The sequence below is a fragment of the Rhea pennata genome, chromosome 16 (assembly GCF_028389875.1).
Source record: "Rhea pennata isolate bPtePen1 chromosome 16, bPtePen1.pri, whole genome shotgun sequence".
Taxonomy (NCBI): domain Eukaryota; kingdom Metazoa; phylum Chordata; class Aves; order Rheiformes; family Rheidae; genus Rhea; species Rhea pennata.
The window spans coordinates 16,039,933-16,046,301 of NC_084678.1; positions in this window are offsets into that span (position 1 = coordinate 16,039,933).

A 6,369-nucleotide genomic window follows, 5' to 3' on the forward strand; every position below is an offset into this window, starting at 1 on the left:
GGCCACAAGCAATCTGCAAACTGAAGGTGAGGCTGAGGAAGGAGCTCACTGCAATTAGAATACACCTATTATCACAAACAACCCTGCTGAAGTCCTGAAGATTATTTGCGGAGGAAAGTATTGCAAGGAAATAAGCACTCCGGCCCTTCGTCTCACCTCCCTGCCTCTGTGCATGGGAGACGAGGAGGAGAGCCCTCTCCATTCATTTTAAAACTAGCTTTAATATTAACACCGTTATTTCCACACTGAAAGCAAATGGATTTCATTTTCAAGGAGGGGTAATTTTGCCAGCTGCAGAATTAATCAAAGTCTGTTCTAATAATACTAGCTACATATTTTATGTATAGTAATTTCCCTGCTCCCAGAGAATCTCAAATATCTTCCATTAGATGAGATTGCTGGCTGGAAATGGGGAGAATTAAAGCAACAGAAGAAATTAGGTCTATAGTGAGATTACGGACAAAGTCAGTGTAGTATCAAACTCTTTTCGTCGCATCTTGTTTCACCTCTTTCTCAACAGTTGTCGACCTTTTTGCATTACACCCATTCTTTCTACTGGAAGCATAAATTTCTGTGTAATTTGCCTCTGGTGGCAAGAATTGCAGGCTAAACACCTCTCATTTGCAGCCAGTCTTACAGCATCTGAGCCCCTATGATGTGCTATAAAGGTCCATAGGGTTGCTATAATGCCTATAGCGTGGTGTGCCACTGCACCGAAGCTGCTGTGTGCCTGTAAACTGGGATCTGTAAAGGCCATTTTTCAGGGGTTGGTACTCGGCACAGGTCACGCATTGGGCAACCAGACCCAGGGGAACCAAAATCAGCTAGTCCCTTTGGAAAATCGGGGCCATAAATTATACAGGTATCCTTGACTACAGGCCTTTCTGTGCAGAGCGATTCAAATCCCATGGACATACTCCATCCATCTTCACCTTGCCTCATTTTCTGTGCTGGTGAGCAAGGAAGCTGGCTGACAAATACTGCCTTTAGATTAACCCTATAAATAACTTTGATTAAAAATGGATTTCCTTCTTTTGGAAATTAATCATAAATCATCATCTCCTACAAGTGAGAGGTTTATCCCTCACCTCCCTGGCCCTATTTTTATATGATGTGGGAGAACAAGCGTATTTTACAGAGGTTTCTGTGGCTTAAGTGACCTTGTTAAATCTCACTGCCAGTTTCTTTCTGCATCATTGGGCCATAACAGAATTTCCATCAGCTCCTGGATGTATTTGGAAGGCAGTGTTTTCCACCAATACATGTGCTAGGGACTCAGCCTAACTGGGACAAAAGATACAATTTAAGGGTTTTAATGATTTTTTATTGTGGGAGAAAGCTGCAATTCTGGCCTGATTCTCAGGCACCCAGCTCTGAGCCTCACCATTGTTATTATCTCCCTTTGTTTGGAAAAGATGTGGATAATCTGGGTAATCCAGATGTTCAAAAAATTGGGTCCGAACAACTCAGCTGTTGAAGATTGAGCTAAACATAATAAAGGCAGTGTTTCCCCCCAAGGTTTTCAAAGAAATCTCAGGCTTGTTCTTGGAATATTGAAATACAGAAAAAAAATCCATTACCCGCAGAGGCACAGTGCCAGCCGTGAACTGCACGGCCCGGGAACCCGAGGGCTGGACGCTTTCTTTGGATTCGCCTTCTCTCTCTCTTCCTGGTCTGGGTCGCTGCTGCCTCCTCTCTAGGGCAAGCCCTCGGCCCGTGTTCATTTTGCAAAACGTCATCTGCATGTTTGGATGTACAGAAATAGGACATAATAATAACAGTAATTAATAATAATAATAATGCCGTCTCATAGTATCCTGTCTATTTGGGCTTCACATGAGGGACAAAGCAAGTTAATGGGAAGTTTGGGAAATACTCTGCCTTCAAAGCAGTTTTCCCCACATATCTGATTTTTTTTTCCTTGTCACCATTCTGGTGCTGAAGCAGATTTCTCTCTCTTGTTGCTGGCAGCTTCATTGTCAGCAGAGATTTCAGGTGGAGCAGAAGCAGCAAGACTAAAACCAAGAGGAAAGGAGCGGCATCTCCTTCCAGTGAACTGTGCATTAACATGAGCAGAGAGGACGGACATGCGAGACTGTATCTGAAAAACCCAGGCTGGATCTACCTCTGGGGAAATCCTCGCGGTACTCGTGGCTTCCCAAGAGTGACTGATTTATTCAGATGTATTTCAGATTTTCTGTGGAGTGTCAGAATATGTTGAAAGACACTTTGAATTAAACACATTCACTGCACAGAAGACTTCTGGCCAAGGAGGGAAGCTGAGACACCTGCATGAGAGTAAAAAATGATGGAGAAAAAGCAGGTGTAGGTAACGCTTTTTACCAAAGCAGTAGATCTGGTCCCAGGTGTTTTAATAACAAGACATTCTATCTCCCTCCAGCAGACGCTGAGCACCAGGCTGGAGCTCGTGGTACAGCCCTTATCCACATGGACACTGCTCATTTTCACTTTTTATTTTTCCATGAAAAAAAGTAGTGACTTCAGAGAAAGCACCCCACATCTGAGCTGAGGAAGCTCATAGGGCAGGTAGCTCAAGGGTGTGGAAAAACAAGGGATGTTGGTAAATGTGAGATTCAAAGTGTGCAGAGCCTTCGTCGTGCTGTTTAGTACCAGCCATAGTCCTGGAGAAGATCACTGCACAGTTCCTATGAAGGCTGCAGAGCTTTGTGGGTGTGGAGATGGGAGCTACACGGAGAGGGTCCAAGACAGGAGAGACGACTCTACCTTAAATGAATATAACCATTGGGATGCTCTGAGTGCACCATAATCCCAGCCCGTGGCAGCCCCCATGGCTCCAGCCATGCCGAGCCGCTCCATGGGACACAGGGAAGATAACACATATGCCTCACAGCAGGGCACGTTCACTAACGTAATCACTCTCCCTCCTCCCTGTGAGCTGATTAGGATTTGAATCCAAGCGCAAGAGCTCTAATGCATTAAGCTATTGTGTTGCCTTAAAATCCTCATGCATTACTGAGCTGGGAGCTCAGCGCCTTGCAGGATTAGCTCCATAATAAAGCTCTGGGGAACCTCAAGTAGTGTTTATCTCTAAGTGGGCTGTGCCGTTGCAGAGCAGGGGGAATTCTCTCAGCATCTTGTCATTGTTTCATCTCCTGGCTCACTCCCACCTCTCTCTCCTCCACTGCTGTATGATGTGGTGATGATCTGGCTCTTCGGTCAGTGATGCTTGATGACAACTAGATGTACTCATCCAGACACTTCTTTTACTCTATACTTTCTCCATTTCTTGTTCCTCACGCAGGCAGTCAAACATGTCTCGTGAATATCAGAATAAGACTCATTATTAGTAAGTCAGTAAGGGAATCTCTGATTCTGGCTGTGCTAAAAGCAAACAAACAAAACGAGCTGACCACTGAAAATGGACGGGCAGCAAAACAGCGAGGCATGACCTCATTACAGCAGCCAGCGCTACAGCTATTAGAGACTTAATGTTACAAATCAGATGAACCTCAACTTCTTATTTGTAAATGCAAGACATTATTGTAAAGAGCACAGAAAGAGCAAGGAGATGGCTTTAGCTTCTCTTGAGATCCAAGAGAAGATAGATTTTAAATTAGAGAACAGAAGCATGTCTCTCCAGACAAGTTTGTTCTCCAAGGATAGCTTTGGTTTCACTGCTTAGCTTTGTAGATCTAAATTAGGCTCTTGTCCTTCCTCACCAAAGGGCAAATGCAACCCGATTTATTCATTAAAAAAATCTGGAGTTGACTGGTTGACAAATCCTTCCCCTTTTCTCCCCTATGATCAGTGCTAGCTACAGCTCACATCTTCCCAACCAGTGTAAACCTGTCAGAGGGCTTCACTGCTATGGACAGGGCAAGACTGTAGCAACGGTGCAGGGGCTCAGCAGTGTTCTCACTGTCCATCCAGCCCAGGGAGCAGCAGCTGGGAACTTCTCCAGCCACTCCGGGTGAATCAGTCGAGCTCCTAAGGTGCAACCTCATTTAAAGCTTTCGATTTCAGTGCATAGACAACATTTAAAATCTTGCCTGTTTCAGGCATTGGTGCCCTGAGCAAAGGGTGTTTTAGCTAGGGTGGAGAGGACAGCAGAGCAACCCAGGCCTTCTGATTTCTACTACCTGATGTGATTTTCTGCTTCAGGGCCCTTGCCTTGCCTGCTGTGATGGCAAGGATGAAGTTTGGCAGAAACGAACTCTGCTCCAGACTCTCCTTCAGAATCTCCAGGCTTCCTTTGGTGTCACCTCAGTGTGAATGTGATCTGTGTGCTTTGTGCAAAAATTAGCATTAAAAGATGCAGTTAGTGCTGAAAACTTGGTCGTAAATGTTGTGCTTGGCACAAAGCTTTGCCCATAAATATTTCCTTGGTTAACCAATAGGAAATGATAGCTCTTAAATCTCAATTACAGTTGAGTAGTAACTGGCTCACATTGCTTGGCACTGGGGTCCTGCCTTGCTTATGTGGGAAACAAGGGCAGCTTTCCTGCAGCATCATTGCCTCTTGCAAGCAGCCCTGAAATGGTGATTTTTGGTAATTCCTGGAGTTCAACACCTCTCTGTCCTTGTTGAGTTTGGAAGCTCTGGGATCAGAAAAAAATACTCTGTACTTTCCGTAGCTCAGTCCAAAAGCTGTCTGCAGCAGGAGTTTGTAGTGACAGTTCTGTTACAGCTTCTTATGTTTCCATCAATCCCCTCATTGGCTGGATTCATTCATATGTAGCTGATAGACATTCTTGGGAAGTGAATCGTTCAAACTGCTGTCCAAAGCAGAGAGAAAAGGTGTTTTCAGGAAACCTATGGGATGTACAGTATCATCTTTTCATGGACACCAGAGAAGCTGGGGCCAAATTTATCATACAAGCACTTGATCTGGGGTGCATTTCTCCGATGTACCCCTAGGGAGGTGGAAAGAAGACAGTCCAAGAGCTCTTTTTGAGCAACAAAGAAAGTTTATTGATAACCAGGGAGGTAGCATCTGGATGTTTGTCTGCATCTGTCTCCCATGTTACTGTACTTTTGGACTCAACTTACTTTCTGTTCATTGAGAAACATGCTTACTGCTGATGGGCCTACATGAAAAGAAACATCAGCCATCTGTTCCTCCCACAGATTTCTGGATCACAAGATCTGGATCTTGATTAAGGAGGAGGTTTTGCAAAAGAATAAATGAGTGAGACACCCATCTCCCACTGATTTCCAAGAACTATATATCTCCCTCTAAAATTACAGCTTCTTTTCCTGCCTTCAGAGCTGAAGCCCTGCATATTAATAACACTCAGGCACTTACCTGGGACCAGATTTCTGTACCCTGCGTGCGTGTTGTATAGCAGTTATTTACAGAGGTAAGTACTGCTCAGTCTGAGTGAAGGAACGTAAGCACTTGTTTTTACAAGTATAAATACCTTTGGAGACCTGGGCTGTGCCCTTCAAACTATAGTCAGTAAATCACAGCAGTTGCTACTTGCTCCTTAAGAACTCAGCTATTTTTTGCACTTTTCTGCAAAAATACCATGTTTTCTTTAGACCTTATCCTACACTCTGAAAACCCACAAGAGAAGCTTAGGGCAGGGATATTTATACCTGTGCTGCTTCTGATTTTGCCAATGAAGATGATTGTGCTGGAATGACTACAATTAGCCCCCTCAACATCATGTTGAGTACAGAGCTTGGAAATAGCCTGGAGATACTTTGATGTATTTCATTCCTGATTCAATTCTTCTTCGTCTGGCACTGACTAACATCCCATATGGCCTTTTGTTGGACCCTGCACCAGCTGAAGGGAAAGCATGTTTGATTGATGCTTGAAAATACCAAGTTCTGCCTTTGGGCTGGCTCAGGCTGTGGATGCTTTTGGCAAATGGAAATAGTCATGTCATTTTTATTCCACTGTTCAACAGGAAGAAGACATTTTCTACATTGAGCAACATTATGTATAAGTTTGTTCTCTAAAGGGATAAAATGTCCCTCTTTTGAGCTCCTATAATATACTTCCGTTCGGAAATGGGTTTCAGATGAGACATTTAGCTCTGAATAAAACTTTGGGGAATAGAAATCCATTCCCAGCTCTGGTATATGATTAAAAATCAAATGGCCCTTCCTTTACAGAATGAAACCAGACTCTTGACAATGTGTTTGCAGTAGAAACTTGGAGGAATGGACACTGGCATATTCTTTTTTAAATATCCTCCCAAAAAGCATAATGACATGTCTCTATTACTTGATCTGAGGCCATCAGGACTATCCAGACTACCAGTTTTAACCTATCTTCACAAAAGTAGGTGTGGATAAATGAGGTGTAAAACTTTTGTTAGCACTGTTAGCAGCAAAGCTTTTGCTAATTTTAATTATTCCTCTTGTAATCCCAATGAA